General features: G+C 39.1%; 1 protein-coding gene across 7 annotated transcripts in view; it reads left to right on the top strand.

The window, feature by feature from the left end:
* The window catches only part of rbfox1 (RNA binding fox-1 homolog 1), a 252,524-nt gene that overhangs the window by 153,487 nt on the left and 73,991 nt on the right, over positions 1-25,046 (top strand). The window contains exon 1 of one of the 7 annotated variants that reach the window (XM_089128494.1): positions 22,783-23,082. The exons of the other annotated variants lie outside the window; for them this stretch is intronic. The gene's annotated coding sequence lies outside the window, so the exon portion shown is untranslated. Of the gene's footprint in view, positions 1-22,782; positions 23,083-25,046 lie in introns of those variants that run through there. 7 annotated transcript variants of the gene reach the window in all.

Here is a 25,046-nt window from a genome sequence, read left to right as displayed (position 1 = left end):
TAGTCCGTCCACAAGTTTTGGCCAAAATGCTAGTGGTCCTTCTGCTGTTAGCAGCGCAAGCGGGGCTTTAAGTTACCTAAACAACAATCAACCGTGAAAAGCGATCAAAAAGGAGCAATATTATTTAATAACAAAATATATTATACATGTTTGCATTATGTTATTCAAATTTGTATGTTACTAAACTATATAGGCTACTTTCAACTATTAAACCTTCTGGTCTCTTCAGGCATCATTATCAGTCTACTCTTCAAACGGGTAGCATTATTAAATTATATATCGTAACAAATATCGATATCAATCAATATGGAAAAAAAAAAATATTGTGATAATATATTTTGCCATATCGCCCAGCCCCAATCGAAAATACATTTTGGTCCAAAAATAACAAAAACTACGACTTTATTCAGCATTCAAAATTACAGTTGTATAGTATACATTTCAGCTCATTTCAATTCTACTTCCTTACATTTACAGTATATTCAACCTGCAATTTGGATTTGAATTGGAATTTGAAAGGCACTTCAATTCTGAATGGCACACTATCTTGCTTTACAAACCCACTGGGGTTGCAACAAGGTCTTGAAGTGGTGATGTATAAAGTATTATTTCATGAAATTAAGAATTCAGTCAAAAGGGATAAAATGACTCGGTTGGGACCATTTCTTCCACAGGCATGACTCCACTCTCTCTATGCCACACTCTCACACGGCGCCGAAATGCGACTGTGTACCTGTATTCCTGTTCAATATGCAGCACACAGTGCTCCTCTTCTTTCTCCAGCCAGAGGTACTGAAAAAGGCTTTTCTGAACCGAAGCCAAAGTATCTATGTTTTCACCATCTATTTTTCTTTGACAGGCATTATTGCCTATCAGAACACGATGATTAAAAACAAATGCAGGGTACAGCGTTTGTATTTTTACTGCATTACGCAACTGTTCTCCACAGATGGATCTAATGAGATCCCATTGACCTTTTTTTAGCTCACAATATAAGTAGGCTAGCTAAAAACAAATATTGAGATTTGGGCACCGTACGGATAAAAGGCTTGGCACAGAAATGTCATTTTCACCCATTCGCGCTTCACCAGAGGACCAGCGTCTTCCCATGCAGTATAAATGCTTTGCCAGTTAAAGTAGTTTATTCTTGGATCTTTTGTTTTGAGTGATCGGGAATGCTCACAATGGATTAGCCCTGTTTGGAGCCGTTTTCTGGGGCAAGTCACATATCTCCCTATGCACTATATTTTACAGAAAGTTTGATGAGAGAAGAAAGAGAGAAAGGAAGAGGAAGTGAGTTGGTGTAGATGAATACAGAGCCATGCACAGGAAGTATTACACTGTGAGTGGGCAGGTTAATCCAAAATACTGGTGAATGAGAATTATTATGTGACACATGCAGAAGTATTGAATCCTTCTCTGATCATCATGAACGAATTACTGAACAGAACGTCTCTGTTTAAAACAGATTATTTCGTTATAAAACTTGAGGTTTGTACATTTACCTTTTCTCCATTGAAAACCCAAATGAATGCGTTTCTTTGGACCCGAATCACTCCAGCAATGTTGTCTCCAAAGAAATATACTTTTGCTTTCTGATTTTTGTGTCCAGCCTATTGAAATCTCAGATGAATTGTATTAATTGAGTAAACATTTGTTTGCTGCCAAAATGATGGATTGTTCTTGATGATACTCTCCCTGTTTAATATGCTTACAAATTAGGCATGTTAACAGATGTTTGCTTGGCTTACACCTTGCCATAGTTCAGCCTCAAAATTAGCATTTGTTTATCCAACCTTGATTAGGGCGGCTATGCTCGCTCTTTTCTGATTTCTGCAAATTGCTTGAGGGAGCGCACTTAAATATTGGCTAATATGTGATAATTTAATAACACGGTGGAGCTGTGCGAAAAACAAATTACCAGGCTACTAGTCAGTAGTTAAGCAGGGAAACATGTCCTGCATTTGTAAGCTGCTGTAATTTGCTGCATACATTTGGAGTTCTGTTACACTGTGTATCATTAATCATTTTTAACTGGATGCAGGGTACTGTGGACCAATCCCAAACTTAGTCTTCATTCCCCTGCATACTGATGAAATTAATACAGTATGTCTCAAAAACTGAAAAGTTAATACGGTACAATGACTTTCAGGGAGAACACTTTATAAAATAATTTCTGTCCTTTATATCTTAATATCTTAAAGTATGGTTGAAGTCATTTCCATGGCACTTTCAGTTGAGGTTCATCTTATCTTACCCAAACAGTTAGAGTCCAACTTGTAATCCAACGTTTGTCGTAGATTTTTAATATCAGTTAATATTGGTATCATAAAGTGATTTTTATTCTGTTAATTGTGCATGTTAATTTCCCCTTTTTACATTAGATTACCTTTGCCACATTTGAGATGGGGATGCACAAACCACAGTGAATAAAAATAATTTTGTTCTGTAACATTTAACCCATCCATCACTCTTGAAACGGTATGAATCTGTCCTACGTTGGCATATTTCCTATTTCCTTTTTTTAGCGATGCTTTATTTATCATCCATAATATGAAAATAGTTCTACTGCATCTTTAATTAAAACATTGTTGAAACTAGTATTTACTTGTATGTGAAAAAGAATGCCTTTAAGACCCGTCCAAGCTCTTTTGGAGGTGCTCAACCTTAATCAGTTTGGTCGAAGGCCCCCAAACCCCACCGTCATTTGCATCTGGGCCACAACCATGATAAAGAGTGGTCCCGTTGATACCACATGTCACTCAATGACTATTTAAGTTACAGTTTAAACTCTCATTGTCTTGAAAACATGTGCACACATGGACACATACACCCTTCCCCCTGCTTTTTTTTTTTTTTGTCACATCAATTTAAAGCAATCTGTCCTCTGGGTCATGTCAGTCTTCATGTTCTCACCCATATTAGAGAAAGAGGGAGAGGGGAGGCTGGAGGGCTGAACACCTCAGGATAGGACTCCAGTGTTATGGCACATTCTGGAGAGACAGGCTCCAGCTGTCAGGTCTCAGTGGGCTTTTTGCCTGGTCTGGTTAAGAGCCTGCTGCTCAGGAGAGTACAGAGAGCTAGAGAGAGAGGAGATGACTACACAGCCCCACTGGTCCCAGGTGCAGGATAGAGGAAGCGGGGGAGGGGGAAGAGAGAACGAGACCGTATGTCTCACTGCAGAGTACAGCCCCTCTATCTGTTGTACTAGCCTTTAGGTCTTTAGATCAACCCATCTCATCCTCTCTGTTTGACTTGGAGGTTTCAGTTCTCAAGCCCTTTTCTCATTTCTCTCTCTCTCTCTCTCTCTCTCTCTGATGTACTCAGAGTGGAGGCTTGTATCTGTGAGTAGCCGTGCTCCTGGTGTAATTGTCCTGACAGGGTTATGGGAAATTGCACCATGTCAACCAAAGCCGGTACACATAGTGACATCTGCTGTGTTGCTGACCAGAAATATGTGTTATTGCACTGCATGCTTCACACTGTAGCTTTTGTATATAGGATATTTTATTTATGTTTGCCCAGTTAGGGGTGTAAATATATGCTCTCAAAAAGATTCCATTATTATTATTAATTAAATGAATAAGTTGGTCACAGTTTGACAGAAGTAGTTCAAAAGAACAAGATTTTAAGTAAGTATTAAAGGGTTAGTTCACCCAAAAATGAAAATTAAGTCATTAATTACTCACCCCCATGCTGTACCAACCCCGTAAGACCTTCGTTCGTCTTCGGAACACAAATGAAGATATTTTTGATTAAATTTGAGAGCTGTATAACTACCACATTGGCTCCTAAAGTACTGCCTCTTGACGGCCCAGAAAGTCAATGAAGAAAATGTTTAAATATCCCAAGTGACTACCGTGGCTCAACTATATGTTTATCAAGCGACGCGGATACTTTTTGTGCGAAAAAACAAACAAAAATAACGAGTTTATTCGACTATTTCTTTTCTTCCTTGTAGGCCAGAACGAGACTTCCTTAGATTTCCACGACGCATGTGCGAGAATTGCGATCTGAAGTAGTGTAAGCTGGCGTGAGCAGATCGCAAATCTCGCGCATGCGTCGTGGAAATCTAAGGAAGTCTCACGCAACTGTCAGATTTGTTGTTGTTTTTTTTCTAAATCTCCTACATTCACACATCTCTCTTCATGAATCTATAATAACAACGCATGTGCCAAAGATTTCCATTGGCTTGACGACATGACAGAGAATACTAATTCAGAGGATCAGGAGAAGAAAGGAACAGAGAAAAGGAGAGGGAAAAGGATTTATGAGAGAGAGAGAGAGACGACACCTGAGGGTAATTGTGATGCACTTGAAGATGAGGCACCTCAGGGATTGTGAGAGTTCACGGTGAGATGAAAAGCCACTCCGGGCCAAAGGTTGCGGTGAGGAAGTGACATCTGACTGAGGTTTAACCTCTCTCCCTCTTGCTTGTACACTCGAAACGGTGACACAGAGCAGCGTAATCATCTGCTCAGCATTTCCCTTTTGTTAATCGCAGATGATAGCAGCAGCTGAGAGGGGTTTTCTTCCATTTAATGAATTGACGATTGCTGTTATAGATACAGAAATATTATTGTTGCACTGAGTGGCAGAGTAAGTGTTGGAATGAGTGGAGTTATTTTCAAGCCTGTGAGTCATAGGCGCCTCACTAGAGATCGTCTCCCTGAGCAGGGTTTTGGAACGAGAAACCTGAAATAACTGTTTGTTTCTATTGTGGCACACATGATTCTCCACAGTCTGGGTGTCCATTGCAATCTAATATAGGGCCAGTGGCCCTGCCGCAACCACTGGCCAAGCCGTGCATTTCGTTGGCCAAAACTGTCGCTATGGGTTGATCAGGCTCCTAAAGCGCAAACACAATAGCAAATGTGTTGTGTTAGGCGCTGAGAAAGAGCAGAGCAAATGAGCTGTGTTGATGAAAAGCACTGCTTCTTAATGCCAGGCAGGCTAATAGAGAGTCATGCTAATACGTTTCGCCACAAGCCCCCCTTGGCACTCTGGCAGGTAACGGCTCGAGAAGGGGGAGGACGAGGGGGATAGCCAATTAAATTCCCCTTTTTTGAATATTGACCGGCTTGTTATCTGTGCTGAAACCCTGGAGTCAGAATTGCTAACCTCGGCAGCTTTCACAAAATGCTTTTCAACTGCCCAGAATTATGTGTGGAAAAATGCTGAGGATGGCAGGATCAAATGTGCGGTTTTTAGTTATCAAGCTTAATACCTCCATTTATTCTGGAGACTGTGTGAGCTGCAACAGTTTTTTTCCCCCCTTCCCCTTCCCAGGTCAGTAAAATGGCCTGAGGAGAAGCAGTCACTCATTCAGCGAGGATCTGCTAGGCACAGCGCTGTCACTCAGACGTTGTGAGAGGCATTTTCCAGCGAGAGCAGCACAGTTAGCCTCAGTCTCCCATAAGGCCATGTACTCATCCCATAAAGCGTTGCTCTCCATCAACTGGGGCGCATATTCTTTCCTAAGTTACAGCGTGCCATCATCATCTGTCAAAGTATTGCTGGAAAAAAAGGGTAACTCGCTCTCCATTGACCAGTGGCAGCAGTGAAGAATAAAAAAAAAAATGGGTATTTCGCTCTCCGCCGACTAATGGCAGCAGTGAAGAATCAAAAAAAGATATACAAGATCATCAGACTGAAATATGTAAGTATGATTAATTGTTGCCTTATAAATTTAAATAAGTTATAGGCACCAGTTTTCATTTCAGATCCAATCAAATAAGTATATTACACATTATTGGTTGTGATAAATACATAGCTTTTAAAACCATGTTTTTCCCCCAATATGTGCCTGCATGAAAAGTATATGTAGGTAAATATTGCTGATTTGTTTAATTAACCCCAGTGGCTATTTGGTTGAAAGAATGGTTCCATTATTTAATAACACTTTTTTTTTTATAAAAAACAAAAATAGGCAGTTAGATAAATATAAATAAGTAAGAGTGATATTTTGAAAGAAGTCTCTTGCGCATGAATGCTGCATTTATTTGATCAGAAATACAGTAAAAACAGCATTATTGTGAAATTGTTACAATTTTTATTTATTTTTTTTAAATATAATTAGCTAAGCTGAATTTTTAGCATCATTACTCCAGTCTTCAGTGTCAAATGATCTTTCAGAAATCATTATAATATGATGATTTGATGTTTAAGAAACATTTACTTGAATGTACTTGAATGTAAACTTCAAAAGAACCACATTTATTTGAAATATTTGATTTTGCTACATCATTAATGTTTTTCGTCAATTTAAATCAATTGAAAAAGTATCATTTAAAAAAAATCTTATTGACCCCTAGCTTTTGAAAGATAGTGTAGCAATATAATAAATACAATTCGATATTTGACACAATATATGTTTATTAAACATTTTATGGTATGGAAAATTGTGACATGCAGGCACTGAGTGATGGTTGAATTGTTAAATCAGAAATTGATATGTTTAATGGAAATAATTCAACTTTTTGCTACTGATGCTAGTAACATCTGTCATAAGTTTTGACACTAAAATGAAGACATAATCTTCAGGATATTTAATGGGCAAATGAAAAACTTTTTAATTAACTGTGATTCTAACATTGTTGCTTAAAATCGAAATCATCATATTGTCAATATTTGCTATATCGTTCAGTGTGCCAAACATGATTGGAAAGGCTTTGTGAATGTGCTGTTTTTCGGAAAGAAAATCTCTTCGTGGCTGGCAGTTGGTCTAAGTGCTTGTGTAGGGTTTAATTTAATTAAAGTGCATCATAATTTAGGCAGGACAGAATGGACAGAAGGCTACGTCTCAGAAAGGCTGAGGCACTCAACAAACCCCCCTCTTTCCTCTCCGAGCCCGGTCTGAAGGGAAATGCCAGCGCTTGACCATATAAAATAAAGATTCATTGCCGCCGAAGCTGTAAACGCAAGCGAGCAAATTAGATTAATCAAAGTGTCACCAGTGTCAAACCAAACAAATAGCAGAGGGATTTAAGTCAAATATGATGTCTGAATATGTGTGCATGTACTGGGGCCTCAGCTTGTTGCGTGGGGATTTATGACAGGAAGTTGACGGTCTGGTGGAAATAACCTTTATGCACCAGACTAACTGGGGAATGCCCTGGGAAGGCCTTAAGGCCAAACAAATCCAGATGCATCATTCAGCCCCCTTCAACAGCAACTGTCCATGGTGCTGATGGAGACCTGCAAATGCATCCCATGATGGGCAACCTGCAGTTTTTCAGGCCATTGTTCTGTCAAAGGTGAAGCAGTAAACCATAGTCACTGCTGAAATGATTGGTAGTGTGTTAATTGTGTTAAACAATTAATCTATTCATCTATTTGACTAGTTATTTTACGGTAAATCAATTTTAATGGACAAAAAACTGATTCAAGTGGACCTCAATGAATACATTTTATCACACTTACTTATATACTAGGCCTACTTTACAGCATATGTGATGTGATCTGGGAAAACCCGTTGGATGTCGGGCTAGTACGTTTTCAGTAAGGACTAAAAATATATCGAATGCCATTTTTTTTGGTCAAAATTGGGTTTTCAGTAAATTATTATTCTATTACCTCTTGTTTATCATCTCTGGATATATCCTGAAAAAAAAATTCACTAGTTTAGAGCAGAAAACAGCAATTTATAGTGGCAAGCTGAAAACATTGTCTTTCTCTTTAAGAACGCATCACATATATAATGTGCCCGTTTAATGTATTCATAGTCACTACATAACATTTTAAAATGATTATTTGATTATATAATACTTATATTATTATATTTTCCTAAATTGTAACCACAGTTATAATATACTGTACATAATACTTAACTGTTTATGGTTACAACTTTGAAGAGTGCTGTATAAAGCATTATAGTACAATAAAATTCCCATAATAGAATGGAAATGTTGCCTGAGCTTGGTTCAGCGACCTTTTTAATGTGTTCATGTGTATACTGTATATATACAATTTGACAAAGAAAAGAAAACCTCTCACTGCTCTAGAATTAGGCATAAAAATATGCTAACTTTAATTATAAGTCTCGTATTCAGTGGAGAATTGGAAACAATTGTGAAATTCACTATTCGCCACTGATAATTATCTACTGTCACTAAAAAAAGGGAAAATTATGAAATTATCATGATAAAGTCACATGAATGTTTCATTTATTTTTGTCCCCTCTTAACATCCTGCAAGCTCCGACAAAACGTGATTGACACCCCTAATATAACTCATAATATTGAGTGTTGGTCATGTGTTTTAAGATTCATGACATGATGTATCGTCATTATGTTTACAATATTTCATGAACACAGCTGATTATAAGGCTTATTTGTGTGAAGCATATGATCAAACTTACTGATCTGACCCCTATGTGAATTTTCAGGAGGGTAATTTCTCTTCCTTTCACATTTGGTGTATTTTTGAAACAAGGTCCAACTCTTGCATGCTTCATTGAGTGAAAAGCTATTTGTAGAATTGCCGGAATGATTGAACCTCTCCAGGCGTCTCCACAGCACAAGCAGCTGAGATGTGGATTTAAATGACTCCTCTCTACATCCATCATCTTTTTTTTATGTATAATCTATGGCCTATTTCACTACCCGTCACTCCGTCTTCAGATGCCTCGATACCCCGACTCTTATGGGCAGACCGGAAATGTCGGCGAAATGGAGCGGGGGTTCAGCTGCCTTTTAATGTGTTTGATGAGAGGGGTGAGATGTAAATGACTCCTGTGGGAATATGCTTGTTTATTTCACTCAAATATGAGAACATGCTGAAGTAAATGAAACATGGCTGAGGGACATCAATCAGAGGAAGGGGCTGTTTATACAGTAATTACATTCATGGATTAATGAAAGGAATCTCTCACTCTCCCACACCCATTTCTCTCTCTCTCTCTCTCTCTCTCTCTCTCTCTCTCTCTCTCTCTCTCTCTCTCTCTCTCTCTCTCTCTCTCTCTCTCTCTCTCTCTCTCTCTCTCTCTCTCTCTCTCTCTCTCTCTCTCTCTCTCTCTCTCTCTCTCTCTCTCTCTCTCTCTCTCTCTCTCTCTCTCTCTCTCTCTCTCTCTCTCTCTTGTTTTTTGCCTGTGGAGTGTCCGGGTGTTTGACAAATAATGTCCCTCCTAGTTGTGCTTTCCTGCTTAATTTTAATATTTTGATTCTTCGCTCTAAGTAATGGTCTTCAGTTATTGGACGATTAACCCACAGCCAGTTGAACATGTTTAAAAAGCTCAGAAGTCACTAATGTAAAAAATACCCCCACAGTATTTCTGCATTTCTTCATCAGCGCCTATAATGGGAAAATATTTAATTCAAATTGTGTCAAAATCTGTAGTGACACATGACCAGAAATGAATGTGGTATCAGTTACTAAATCATCATTGGGCCATTCAGACACTCAAAGGCAAATTTAGGGCTGAAGTGTGCATTTCTTTTAAGATGTTAAAGCTTAATATGTCGAGACAACTATAAGAAATCCAGACATATTTCCCATGATAAAATGTGAACACTGTCTCTGTGGCTTTTTCTGGCCAGCCCAACACAGCAACAGTGGCTTAACAAATGGTGCGAGCCTAGGGGCGGGGGCTATACATTTAGTCAACCAATGGCAAACAGGGGAGGTGTTTGGGAAACCTGTTTTAATATGTTCTGCATTTCTGTAACGGCGGAAATAAACCATTTGAAAAGCTTTTAAAGGGTTAGTTCACCCAAAAATGAAAATTCTGTCAGTATTTACTCACCCTCATGTTGTTCCAAACCTCTATGTGTTTATTTGTTCTGCTGAACACAAAGGAAGATATTTGGAAGAATGTTTTAATCAAACAGATCTCAGTCCCCATTGACAACCATAGTACTGTGGTAGTCAATGGGGACTGAGATCTGTTTGCTTAAAACATTCTTCCAAATATCTTCCTTCGTGTTCAGCAGAACAAATAAGCACATAACTTTTGAACAACATGAGGGTGAGTAAATACTGACAGAATTTTTATTTTTGGGTGAACTAACCCTTTCATTTCAATGGAACAAGTTCTGAGAAAAAAAAAAAAAAAAGGTATGAAAATGTATGCCGTAAATCATTATTAAATCCCTCTATGGTAAAATCACTATCAGTATTCAGACTACAAACTGAGGGGATCGTCTTGGGCATCAGGAACATTAGAGCTCTTATTACAATCATAAACCAATAATGAAGGGAAATGTAAAAAGATCGGCACAGGAGAGATATTCACTGGAAAGGGTAGCATCCCAATGGAAGAAAACAAATGGCACCCTTCACTCCAGAGAAGGAATGGCTCTAGTTAAGATTGATTGCTTTGGCGTCTCGGCAGTAAGGGAAAGAAAAAAAAATAGTGAGAGAGAGAAAGGGAGGGTGGTTGGAGGACTGACCCTGTAAAGCTGCTGATTTCAGCAGTCTTGTTCAGGGGCCTGAAGTCTCATATATTGCCTCGGCTGGCTGTGATTTGTTTGGAGCCCTCTGTCGATTTGTGAGGACTGACACGGGACATGCCACCTCTGTAAAATACCCGAAACAAAGAGTGTTTCTTCACGACTGGCTAATTCTCTGTGTTATTTCCCATGCTGCAGGAAAAAATGACTGACTTTTTGGGCTGGGACGTACCCCAAGGCCTTCTTATGTCAGGGAAGCTTTCCTTTAACGCTAGAGGACTGTTGACACATGAACAGTCCACGAGGACACTTTTTAAAAGCATGTCCTGAATGAGCTTTCTTTGAATGGCAGCATGCTACATTTGAGGAGAGAAAATGGAGGTCGGAGTCAGTCCTAGAAGCATTACTGTTCTTTTAGTGGCACTCTTCAGAGACCTCTCTTAAACCTGTTAGTGATACTTCAAGCTCTATTCTCTAATGAACTTTGAAAGCACCCGTTTAAAGCATATTCTCTTTGTGTATTGAAAATCAACCGCGTTATCGAAGCTGGTGCCTCTTTCTGCGGTCTTCAGACTACTGACGTGCCTCAGTCACACCGCAGGACTGCAGTTGTGAATCAATACAATTCCTTAACCTGTCACACTCCCAGCATTGTCACAATACCAGTTTTATGAGGGTGATTTAGGCGTGGGCTGAGTCAATCAATCACGGAGAGGGGGCCGTGCTAAATGATCATTTGATGTGGTGAAGGATGGCGATGCAGGGAGATTGCTATGCCGGCTACATACCTCAGCAGTGAGAGAGAGAGAGAGAGAGAGAGAAGCAGAGAATGAGCGCAGTTAAGACAAAGGGCAAGTGTGCAGCTTCCTGTTGGCACCTGGCTTTTATAGGCCCACTCTAAGCAATTAAAGTTATGTCTTTATTTACTCACTTTCATGTTTACTTGCAGTATGTACACTCTACAAAAGTTGACCTTTTAAGGGTACAACAACTTGTCACTGGCGCAGTAACCTTAAAATACTTAGTACCTTATTTATCCCTAAGGTTCATAGTAACTTAAGGGAACTTGTTACTACTCTAAGGTACTAATATGCACCTTTTAAAGGGACAGTTCACCCAAAAATGAAAATTAAGTCATTCAAGAGAGTTCAAGAGATTTCAAGAGATTTCCACGACGCATGTGCGAGAACTGAACTGAAGTTGTTGAAGAAGATCGCAATTCTCGCGCATATGTCGTGGAAATCTCTTGAACTCTCGTCTCAGGCCTACAAGGAAGGAATGGAGTAGTGGAATAAAGTCGTTATTTTTGTTCGTTTTTTCGCACAAACAGTATTCTCGTCGCTTGATGAACTTATACTTGAGCCACTGTTGTCACATGGAACATTTAAACATTTTCTTCATTGACTTTCTGGGCCGTCAAGTTTCAATCCCTCAGGGTGCCTATGTTGTAGTGATACTGCTCTCAAATTTAATCAAAAATATCTTTATTTGTGTTCCGATGACGAACGAAGGTCTTACAGGGTTGATACAGCATGTGGGTGAGTAATTAATGACTTAATTTTCATTTTTGGGTGAACTAACCCTTTAAGGGTGGATATAAGATGTCACAATTTTTTTGTGACGAAGTATGGGTCATTTTTACCTCATTAAATCACAACAAAATTGTGGCCAGAGCTTTCGAGCTTTAAAAAAAAGGACACAAAAGGACCATGAACTTGTAAGTAGTCCATATGACTTATGCACTATACAGTATATTTAAGTCTTCTAAAGTCATACAATTGCTTTGTGTGAGGAATAGATTGAAATTTAGGTTGTTCACTGATAATCTCCAGAGAGCTGTTCACTACTACTAAAGGGATCAAAACTGTTAACTGAGCTCAAGAATCAGCTCGATTCATGAACGAATGACTCATGTTAACTAGACCAATTCATTCAAAATATCTGACTCAAAAGAATGCTTATCCTTTGAAACAGTGTAGGCTTTTTCGAAATCTTTTAAAGTCTATTATTCACAAAAATGAAGATGTCTACACTGAGAAATGGTGTAGTATTTACTTTGAAACAATTTTTACTGCATTGGAAAAAAAATTGGAAAAATACAAAACAAAGAAACAGCAAGTAACATTGAATTAATTGACTAAAAGACTGAAATAGTATTTTCATACCCAAGTGTATATTCCACACCCCACTTTTGGAATATTTCATTGTGCTTTTTAATCCTTTTGAAGCTCAAAAGATCCAGTTTCCATTCATTGTAATTTCTTGGAAAATGGTGGTCTACACATTCTTTAAAATATCTCCTTTTTATGCTGCGCAGAAGAACAAAAGTCATACTGGTTTGAAACAACATGAGGGTGAGTAAAGGATGAGCATGTTATCATTTTTGGCTGAACTATCCCTTTAAAGGCACTGGTTTCTCAGTGTCTGTTCTTCTGCAGTGTAATAGATGTGGTGAGGAGCTTGAAGATTATCGGATTGTAAATACTCCTCAAAGCGGCAGGGTGGAGAGAGGAGGGTGGAGGCACTCCCCGCAGCCCCGGCCCAGACAATGCAGTCAATTAAAATGAGATTGTGTGTGTGAGCGGAACGCACTGCAGAGAGAGAGAGTGTGTGTCGGTAATGCAGTGGGGGAGAGTGCATGAGCATTACGTGCCTGGCTCAGATCAGTTAAGTGATATTTGGGGGATTCTCCATCATGGCAGGCAGGCAGGCCAGCGGGCTGATGGCTTCAGCAGTTGGAGCAGGCTAAATTGAAGTGTCAGGTGGCAGAATTGTATTTTATTTTCTAATATGCTCGCCTGTTAGCTGTGGGAATGTTTTTTAAGGCCGGATGCGTACAAAGGGGATTGAAACCGGCGCAGTGGTCTTATCATGTAAGACGGCATTCTCAAATTTACGGCGGAGATCGTCCGCCCCATCCCCTCGACGCTTAAAGGGTTGCCGATGATTAATTAGAGGGAATCGGAAAGGCCACGCTTTTATTGAAGGTTTTTAAAACGTAACACTGTCATAAGAGGCATGAATGATTTTATTTCCTCCGTTTCCATTATACAGCCAGGCTAGCACATGAACCGTTCTGTTTTTTTTTTTTTCCTCTCACACATTAAATGAAAAATTGCTTTCATCCTGCAGATATCAATAATGTGATGCCGGGGTCTACTAGAACAGCTATTAGATTACATTAATGGAAATTGTGGTACAAAAGCCATGTTTACCATTAAACCATAAAAGATGGGGGGATGGGGGCGGCGTTAATACTTAAAGCAATTCCTTTATTGCCTATTTACCTTTAATTGTGCTTGAAAGGAAAGAGAGAAATGAACAGAGGGGCTGAAAGAGGTGGAGAGATGGAATAAGCGGGTACTTAAAGTACTGTATCATTTGCAAATAACATTAAATCCAGGGCTGACAGAATTTTTCCATTTCTGTAATGGAGGGTCTGAGAGGGTGGTATTGTTTTTATGTTGACCCCTGCCAATTGTTTGGTAATGTTGGGCTGTCAGCCACGCTTCTTGACACCTTGACATCATCCGTGCTCTTTTATGTGGGAAATGAGTAAGTGTGAAGGCAGGTGGGCAGATTTCTTTAAAAAAAAAAAAAAAAAAAAAAAACCAAGACCGTCATCAGTAAACTGGGAAGCTAGCGAGCACTAATCTAGTCACTCTTTCTTTTCTCCATCCATCCATTCACCAGTCCTGCCTGCCTGCCCACCCTCTGGTGCCCCCACCCTCTACACCAAAAAAAAGGAAAAAAAGTCCAAGTGGCTTGCTCTGATAAGTAGGTTAAGCTCCTATCTGTTAATTAGGCTATTCCAGATGTGACTAATTTACCAGCCATGGGCATACAATATGCTAAACACCAGGGAATTAAAGCGATGGAGAGGGACGCTTCCCATGTGCATTCTCTCTGATAGGACAAGTCATTTCAAAGCTGCAAAACCAACACAAGTTGCTATTTTAATCATCGCTCACCCTATCTGTTCCCACATAATAGTGCCTGCTCGAAATTAAAACATTAAAGGAAATTGAGATAATTGTCATTATCTGTTAAGTCGAAATCCTTGCCGCTTGCTGGAGCTGTCTGAAAATGCAAATTAGATTATTATTCAATTATCACACTCTGAAGATGAGATACACATGCTTGGGTTTGTATACAGCATGTGGACGGACTGCGGACATCCTGCTGGAACACGAGCAGGTCCGTGTCCTGTTCGTGCAACAGCGTGTGTGTGTAATTTTTTCGGGCCCCAGCAGATGCTGCCAAAGTGCATTGTTTGTGCAGCCAGAGATGAATCAAGCATATGCTGGTGTTCTGCACTCATTTTTCATCCTTGTGATTAGATTATATGTTAAAATGACCAGGCAAACTAAATTATTCATTTGAGATATTGAGGGTAGTGTAGGTGGGTCAATAACATATAAGGCTCCATGATAAAGTAAAAGAAAAAAAAAATGTTTTAAGACACATGTTCTTAGAACCATGTTCTCTTTGTATTCATGTTTGTTTTATGTTGTTTGAAGGCCTTTTTTACCATTTCAAGAGAAGTGTACATTTGATAACATTTTCCCTGAACCTTTAATGCATGTGAGTGTTCACAGCCAACGCATTTTAAGTTTTAAAATATATAAGTATTTTAATTAATAAATTAATTAAATAATGTTGAAATATCATGAATTTTTACATAATCAACAAATTCATAAATATTACATTTTACCTGATTTTCTTTATTTTACTATGTGGTCTAACTATGCGTTTTCATATAAAGTTCAAATTAGGCGTCCTCTCTGTCATAAAATGTATTTATTTATATTTATTTAATATAATTTGTCTGAAATATAATAATAAATGTCTACGACAGCATAAGACTTAACCACCCAATTATTATTTATTTTTTATTCATACATGAAAAACTTTCTTCATAGAAAAGGTGGTGTATTCAAGTCACTGCATGTATGCATTGCATTTTATGTATTTTTAAAACAATAGATATAAAATAGATATTATAGGTTACAAAGGAATAAAACTGTCATGTCATTGACCCAGGCACAATTACTTTTATAAATAGGCGACGCAGTTTTATCCAATGTGACTCGTGGTGCATTCAAGGTATATTTAAATCAGTTTGTGTGTCGGTTGTAAATCAAACCCATGATGTGTCCCGATTATTCTGCACAGAAGAACTTTCAATGTCCCCGGCCTGATGTAGTTCTCCCGAGGGTCGTCCCTTTGATACTACTTAATTGTAGACATCATGTCTTTGCTGTTGAACACCACAAACCAGGCTACTATATGCTGCAGAAGCATTTGCATGTTTCCTGGCACATACAAAGTGTCTTACAGCAACAAATCTCAACTCCTTTCATTGGAAGCCTGACTCCACAGTCGTCTGATAGAAGTGGGTTAACCAGATCCCTTCGGCCATATTGCAGTTGCTTGGAAGAAGAAAGCTCCAGAGTGCCTCACATAATCTGTTTTTCCCTGACTCTCTCTCTCTCTCTCTCAATCATATATCTCCTGCATCCTTTCCTTAATTAATGCATCACAGAAATTCGTGAATAAGCAGCTTGGCAATACGTGTCCCTCTGCAAAGCACAGATCTTGTTTCTTTGTGTTTTCTTTTAAAACATGGTTGTTCAGAGGAGTGCAACTGATCTTGGCTGTTAGACAGTCTGGGCTTTTATGGAGATGTATGAATGGCCAGCAGGCATGTCTTACTGGGATTTCAGAGTGTCTAATTCATTCTGCTGTAGTCGCAGAACTTGCTAAGCAATCACTTGAATGAAATTGATAAAATCAAATTATATATATGTTTTATCTTTTTTTTTTTTTAGACTTCATTTATTTATTTTTGGAGCATATGTGAGTTAGTGAGAATGTAGGACAGCTGAAATGTAAAGGAGAACTCCGGCGCAAAATGAACCTTTGGTCTAATAACACATTGGTACCTACTGTAGTCGACCGTTCTCTAAGATTTGTTTTCATGATAATCGAATGTAAAGATTTTTATCTCTAAAAACTGTTTAGATTATAACGCCATATAATAGGTAAAAAGAAATTGCTAGTTAATACAGTACCACTAACAAGACTCAAAATATCCCCACACTAAAACAGTAACATAATGAGGGTCCATACATGCAAAACGAAGCATTGAGAACTTTGTAAGTGTACAGAGAGTTTAATAAGAAGATATTTTATTTCTTTTTACTTATTAAATGGCACCATATACTAGCGTTATACGCTAAACAGTTTTAAGAGATAAAACTCTTTACATTCGATTATCATGAAAACAAATCTCAGAGACCGATTGAGGTACCAATGTGTTATTAGTCCAAAGTTTGAATAACATCATTGAAGCCGTGCTGCAGCTGTAGCAAGTGAGCATGTGACACATTGAATCTGTAGTGCTCCTACTGGAACACAGGTTTGAGTTTCGCTGATCAGTTTCTCTTTGCTCTCACCAATATTTTCCCTAAATCTCTATACTATCTACACTAATTACATTTTGCCATTTTGGATGAACTTGTAACTCGTACACATACCTATGGTGGTTGCCAAGGTATTGATGTGCCATTGCTAAGGTGTTTGGAGGACTTTTAGTTTGTTGCTATGTGATTTTCAGAGTGTTTGTAAGGTGTTATTCTTGGTTACTCATTGGCTCAAGTCAAAAGAGATTTTTTTTTTAAATATATTTTTTATTAGTTGTAGTTTGTGCTATAAGGCAAGCAGCACAATATCCTGATCTCCTGCCTTAGTAATATACATATATATGGGCATATGGTAAATGTAACCATACACAAGAGGCTGTCCATGAATTGTCTTGCCAATGATTTTTAGGTCGCCAGGTCTTTCCCAAACCCCTCCCCATTACAAGGCTTGGAACTATACTGGAGGAAACTGGAGCACCAGTAGGAAACCCATCCAGACACAGGGAGAACATGATAGATAGATAGATAGATAGATAGATAGATAGATAGATAGATAGATAGATAGATAGATAGATAGATAGATAGATAGATAGATAGATAGATAGATAGATAGATAGATAGATAGATAGATAGATAGATAGATAGATAGATAGATAGAGAGATGGGTGGGTGGATGGATGGATGGATGGATGGATGGATGGATGGATGGATGCTGTTAATCATGTTACTGTATTTATGTTGTTAAATGTAGTCAGATCTTTGCGAAAAAGTTTATGATGAAACAAATGAAAAATGTCTGGTGATAATTCAAGGATAAAATATGAAAAGATTTCAAAGACATCGCAGAATCGGGAAAAAAATGAAACTATATACTCGATATTTGTTGAACTTTCATTTTGTTGCTAGGTTTGTTGGGATCAGCAGCGGAGCAGTTGGGTCAAGTGAATCTGGAGTCTCGGGGACTTGGCGAGTTTATTAATGTCTCTAGGCACAACCTTCTGACCCTGTCAAATCAAATCTTCTGTGTGCTGATCCACATCCGCAGAAAGAACGGCCTCAGATGATAGATTTTGAGTGAACTGCAACCCCTTCAAAATGACATGTACCAAAGTGCTCTCATTGCTCAAAAGCCAGTTAACCCCCATCGCCTTTTTTGACACAAAAGTAAGAGACCTGGAGTGCCATTGTGTCTTTGGCCACTTTCAACTATATAAAAGCCATTTGTTTATAAAACACATTAGCCCACTTTCTCAGATCGTGTCCGGGGGCAAAACAGCCCATGTCTTTTATTGTTGTGAATGGAGTCCCTCGGAATTCGGTTCTTTTGGCCCCTCTGTGTGGCTTTGAAGACTGTGGTTTTTGCTTTGTATTCGGCCATGCAGAATTTTTTTTTTTTTTTCAGTGTGTGATGAACCCTACTCAACAGTGTGTTAACTGAAATGGGAAGTGACAGATTCACTAAGGGATAATCTTCCTGCCAAAGAAACCGATATTACCCATTGCTTGCAAATTACTGTATGGCCCAGCAGGTAGAACTGCGAGACCCCCAACAATACACCAGTTTTGATTGGGTTTTTTTCCCCCCTGCATTTATTGGATTAAAATTACAGTTAATCTTATCACAATTTAAAAATAGCTGTTTTCTATGTGAATATATTGCAAAATGTAATTTATTCCTTTGATGGCAAAGCTGAATTTCTTCATTATCATGATCCTTTAGAAATCCTAGTAAAATACGCTGATGTTAAAAACAGTTGTGCGGCATAACATTTCTATGAAATAGAAATCTTTTCTAACGTTACTGAGTTATACTAGGACTAGATTGAGGATCTTGTGTGATGCTTTGCGAGGTGTGAGGAGTCAGAGGTGGGCGTAATGGAGTGGGGGAGGGGCCAGGCCATTAAATAAAGTGTTCATTGCTGGCTTTAATTAAATGGTGACTGTGATCTGAGTGGAGCGGGAGATTGGATTGTATGACATATCTCTAGCCTCCGCTGAGAGCTCACATCAGCTGTGTCAAAAATATCGGGAATGGAGCATAAAGTCAATTACAGCTCCAACAGTGAACAGATAGAAGAGAAGAAAAACACTCCCAAATGTTGTCATTTTAGAGCGTTTCAGACACTCTTATGACTAACTACAGAAAAGGGGGTTGGGGAGCAACATACTGTAGGTGGACACAGAGCAGTTTGGACATCGCCGGGTTGTCGGTGACCCAAGGCCGTCTGAAGTAGCCACCCAGAAATCCCTTGTGATTTGGAGCTGAAATGAATCCTGGAAGGCGTAGCTTGAAAGGTACTTCAGGTGCTCGAGGTCACAACTTTATACTCAAATTATTTCAACAAGGACTTGAGGAGCCCTTCGGCAATGCGGACGCTGCTCCCAGGGCTCTCTCGAGTCTGAACTCGACGAGGCAGCGGAGGATTTACAATATGCTCGTATAATGAGCACAATTAAAACGGCTACGCTTTGGCATGAGATAATGTGGAGGAAATCCTGTTTGTGTATGTCTGCCATTTTGTGAGTACAGTCTGTTCAGACCAGTGGTCTGTTGAATTTTGCTTCAGCGAGAATTATGTTAGATGTCGATTTCCTCTGGGAAAGTGCTTAAAATGTATGAGCTGAGCTCTGGCCATTGTTTATTTTGTTTGTCACTGAATTGCTTGATATGGTTGTCACAAATATGAATGTCACGGAAGCAGATAAACAGCTTTTCAGGATCGGATCGAAAATGGTGATTAAACTTCAAAAAATAAACCTTTTTTTTTTTAGATGTCTTTCAGCACAGATGAAAAACTGCAGGTCATATATCTAAGTTTTGACAATATAATTGATTTTCTATTGATGTAGTACCCAGCTGCTCTTATCCTTAATTCTATCACAATTTAATGACAGAAAATAAAAGCAATAAGATATCCGTAAGCCCAGAGATGAAAAACAGCCGACGGGTGGACAAGAGAACCATCGCCTAGAGACGTCCATGTGAAACAACACTGGATTGTCGTTTCCCCATTCATATGAATATTGATGAAATCTGGACATGTTTTCCAGCTTTGCCCTTCTGGTGGTTTCGCTTGTCATCGAGCCTATGCAGTGTACATAAACGCAGATTTAACCTGCGATTAATCTCAGGCACTCCAGTGCCGAGCGCTTGTAATGTGATAGAAAGTTCTGGATGAGCTTCAAGCCAGGTTTGGATAAAGGCCTCCGTGTGTGCCGCGGCTGAATGAGACAATCATTTTCAATGGGCTCCCATTGCTCGCTTTTACTCTCAGAGCCCCCTCCTTCCCCACATGGAGCGGTGAGGATTCAATGGAATGAATGTTTGTTGATTTCCCTCTGAAATCAAGAAGTAGATTAGTTTGAATTGGTGGGGAATGAGGTGAGGAGGCTAGGTGGCTTGCTATCGCCCGATCCTATTTCCCATTTCCTGTGTGTGCGCACTGGAGGTGTGTGAGAGAGGGCAATGGTAATTACCGTCTGTTTCTCTGGCTCAGTTATGCCACTGATACACATCCACACTCCCATTATCCCGCAGATCAGCCAAGCAGTTTGTGTTTGCGTTCGGAGAGTATCACAATCCAGATCTGGCCCAAGATGTTACGGAAAACGAGAGAGAGAGATGTCACAACTCAACCTCCCGTTCATACTATGTATGAGCTTCTAGTCCATCTTGTTAGTGTTCCCTTCCATTTTTTTGAACATTGAATAATGAATTTGATAACAAAGGGAAATGTGGCAGCCTTCGCAGGCCTGACTGAAGTGCTTAATTAGCTGATTACGGCGAGCCAGGATTGGCCTCTCACCGCTCACATTCGGTCTGCGATTTCACATGACTGTCCTCTTGCCATATCCAACTGACTGTTCATAGCCCCCCTGTGGTGGTTGCTTTTTGTGCCAAAAATGTGAAATTACTGTGGCACATTCAGCCATTAAAATGAGCTGCCCCGTACTGGATTCAACCAATCTGCGCACAAAACAATAAAGCTATCAGTTCTGCCAGTGTGGTAGGATTACTCTTAGCACACCTCGAAATTACATATGAAGTAAAATAAGGTTAGGACAGAATGGACATCTAGATTTTAGATGGTTTGCACAGTAAAACCTGAAGTGATGTTGCTTGACTTGATTTTTTATTATTGTTATTATTTTTATTATTACTAAACATAATTTTATTGTACATACTTATATGCACAATTGAACACTGATGAATTTGTCTTTAATTCTTTAATATTCTTTTTTTTTTTTTTTAAGATTGAATCCGAAGCGTCCAATATTGTATTGGATGACACGATTAATAATAACAATTACTATAATAATAATTATTATTATTATTTATAGTAGTAGTATAAAACAAATAATATAATGCAATATATTTCACAGCAGCAACCTGCAGTAGTTGTGAACAATTGAAATACCTTCATGACGCACTCTTTTTTTTTTATTATTGATTAAATAATCGCTCTTATGGCAATAGAGTGCTTAAGTACCTCCCCTCTGCTTCCGGCTCATGGGACCTTATTTCGGAAAAAAATACGTATGGTAGTCAATGGCGAGAGGCAACTTATCTTTTTATTCCATCTGAATAGTGCCCTGAATTACACATATGATGTTTGTGAATTTAAAATATAATTATGAAAGTCACAAAGTCGCAGTTTGTCATAAAACAGAAGAGTAACATTTAGTTTTATCTCTCCCGTCTTTTGACTTTAAAATGTATATTTTAAAATTGACAAACATCATATGTGTAATTCAGGGCACAATTCAAATGAGATCAAAATATTTGTTGTCTCTCACCATACAATATTTTTCCAAAATAAGGTCCCATGTTGGTCAACCGGAAGGGGAAGGACTTAGGCTCTCTATTTACTTACATATGGACGTCATTGCATTTGACTTTTTTTTTTCTTTCTTTCTTTTTTTTTGCTTGTTTTTCAATGGGGTCCAATTTTGACCAAAAAACGCCAACATTCATCAAAATATTTTCTTTAGCATATTTTAAACACACCCTTAAAATAAAATTTGTGAAGCCAATGTCTTAACGACCAACTTTTTTTTTTTTTGTCATGGTGAAAAAAAAAAACTGCACCTTTTTAATTTACAGATTGTTCAACTCAACGTAGACATGCCGAAGACCGCACAGTTGCGCGCAAGAGTGAATTGAGCTTTTCCTCTGCATCAGCTTTTTCACTCAGACTGTAACACAAAACTACATTTAAAGCATCAGATTTTGTGGGGCCGATGTGCAGCCTCAATAATTGATGAGCTTGGCTGAGTGTGGAGGTTTGGAGACTCGCTTCGCTTTACTGCAATGGCAGAGAAAAATAGAGAGGTGAAAGTGTTAGATATTCTCTCACATGGTGTAGGTTGTTATGCTGTACCACCCACACTTTAGAGCAAGTGAGCTGTGAAATGTATTCATTGTAACATGGAAAATGGAGGCAAGGAATTGCCTATAATGTCTGACAGCAAGGGCAGCCAGCCAACAGCCAACATCACCTGCTTTATTCCCTTCCCCTCTCTTTTTTATATATATATTATTATTGTTGTTGTTGTAGGTTTGGGAAATAGCCAGCAATTTCATTATGATGTGATTTGGGAAGAAACTGCGTACCGATGAGTGACCCCTCCGCAGAGAATCATATGGGAAGTCGGCTCAAATAAAGTTAATAGTGCATTAACCGAAGGCAGCATTGCTGAGCCCCTAAGCAGTGTTCCTCATCCAGCGCCATCCCCTCTCCTTACTCCTCTTCCCCCCTTTTTAGCTCCTCATTTGTCTTTTATCCTCTCTTCGTTCTCGTGAAACCGCAAGGCAGCTACTGTATTTGTACCTCCGAGGCGAGGCGGCACGGTAAAAAAAAGTGGATTGGCTGCGATGTATAGGAATGAGGCACGCGAACCAATGGAGTGTGCCGTTGGCCCCTCCCATCTGCATATCTCCGCTCCTCCGCAGCTTGCAAGAAAGCAGCCTGATGAATAACACAGAGGGGACTTGTCTCTGGGATTATTAATTTCCCATCTCTCTCTTTCTCTCTCTCTCTTTCTCTCTCTTCCCTCCCTGTCTCTCTCTCCCTTCCCTTCCCTCGTTCTGTCTCTGTGTGCTTCCCCCCTTGCGCGTGGCTTTTTTTTGTTTCTTGCCTTGCTGTTTGAAATGATCCTTTTCCATTCAGTGTGAGAGTGCATGAGTGTTGCTTCATGGAGCTGTGCGGCCACTGTTAACACTGCTTGGTAGCTATTCTTCCACACAAGAGCTCTCGCATCACGAGGGGGTGAGTTGGTATCTATTAAAATCAATATAGTGTCGTGAGTCCCGGGGCTAAGGCAGTGGGGTGGGTGTACGGCAGGTTTTATAATGAAATTTTCAATCTGAGTATGCCTGCATCTAAGTCTGACCTACAAAGGAAAGGGAATTTCTCGCCGAGGACTCCAGTTGAGCGCCGGTGCGCTGACGGATCATACGCGTGCGTGCGTGTGTGTGTGTGTGTGTGTGTTAATATCAGAGAACGCGGGGTCTCATAGTGTGATCAGTCAGCTAACAGAGCAGCGAGTTGCTTTTGTTGCTAAACACCAGGCATGCTTTTATCACAGCTAATGGAGATGAGTGTGAGAGACCTTGATTTTTCTGGGGGAATGGCAATGGGATGGAAATGCGAGCTAATGATGGGTAATTGAAATAGCGGGAAATTATAGTTTGTTTTTGTTGATATTCTCTCCGTCGCACACGCTCGCTCTCCCTCCCTGAACCTTTGTTGTAATATTGATGACTCTCTCGGGCTGCAGAAATGATAATGATTATAATGACATCTGCATCGGAAAGTACTTACGAGAGCAATTACAACTAACAGTTGAACTTAACGCACTATGTGACACTCTTGGGCCGTGACTTGACTCTCACATGAAGGGGCGCTGTAGTGAATGGTGTTCAGTACAGATCTGTTTGATTGAGAGTGTGGATTCATGTGTTTGTACTGCAGAAGGTTGAAACGTAACTTCTGACGCATCGTTTGGTGCCGACCACATGGCTGTGTTTTGATTGGTCGTTAGTGGGGTACATCATTTGTAGGAGGAGTTAGGAATGCAGCCGCTGTTGTGAAACAACAGCTTTTTTTTCACATTTTCGGGCCATATTTGTACTTATTAACTTAAAATTAAACTAAGATCTTTTAATATTTGAATTTGATTAAATGTGTAATATAACCAGGTTAAATATTATTAAATTTAGCCTCATTTGTGGGAGGGGTTTGGGGTGTTGTTGCTAGTTTTTATTTACATTTTGTGGCTTTACTTTACATTTTTAGTTTCACCAAGTAAAAGTTCAATCATACTGTATGTCCCAAAAATTTCAATAAAAACCATTGTCCAGTCATTTAACAAATCAAAACACAGTCTTGTGTAGGCTTTGAATGATATTTTTGGAAGTTATATTTTCACCAATGTATACTGTACAAATGCTTTATGTGAATCCACTCATTTATTAAAATGAAATTAATGTGAATTTGATTAAATGTGTGGTATTGTGTACTTGTGCAATATACGTAAGCAGGTAAAATGTCAACAAATAATTCAATGCTGATGATGATTCTGTTTGATTGGCTGTTTGGGTGTAATATAATTTGTTCTCAGGAGTGTAATATAATTTAGTAGTTGATATTTTTAAATATGTGAAGAGTTCAGATGCAAAAGCCTCTAAATGCCATTTGAAATTTTCTTCTTTAAAGGGTTAGTTCACCCAAAAATGAAAATTCTGTCAGTATTTACTCACCCTCATGTTGTTCCAACCCCGTAAGACCTTCGTTCATCTTCGGAAAACGAATTAAGATATTTAAGATATTAAAATCGCTCCTGCATACAGTCCATAGGCTTCTTGAGGGACTGGCTCTTGCCGTCCCCGAAAAGTCATAAAAGACATCGTTAAAATAGTCCAAGTGACTACAGGGGCTCAATCTTAAGTTTATCAAACGACGAGAACACTTTTGTGCGCAAAAAAACAACAAAAATAACGACTTTATTTCAACTATTCGTTTATTTCTCCCTCTGCGCGAGTCAGGTTACTAGTTTAATAGCGTAAGCTTCTGTTATTGTACGTCACACGCATCACACACACATGACCAGCGTCGACCAATAGTGAGCCTACGTGTGACGTAGCTCTACGCAATCACACTACGTTAACGGACTATAGGCTTATGGAGAAGGAAGTGAATAGTTGAAATAAAGTCGTTATTTTTGTTGTTTT

This window comes from Pimephales promelas, chromosome 3 (assembly GCF_988280905.1).
Source record: "Pimephales promelas chromosome 3, fPimPro1.hap1.1, whole genome shotgun sequence".
Taxonomy (NCBI): domain Eukaryota; kingdom Metazoa; phylum Chordata; class Actinopteri; order Cypriniformes; family Leuciscidae; genus Pimephales; species Pimephales promelas.
This window is presented reverse-complemented; position numbering and strand designations above follow the sequence as displayed.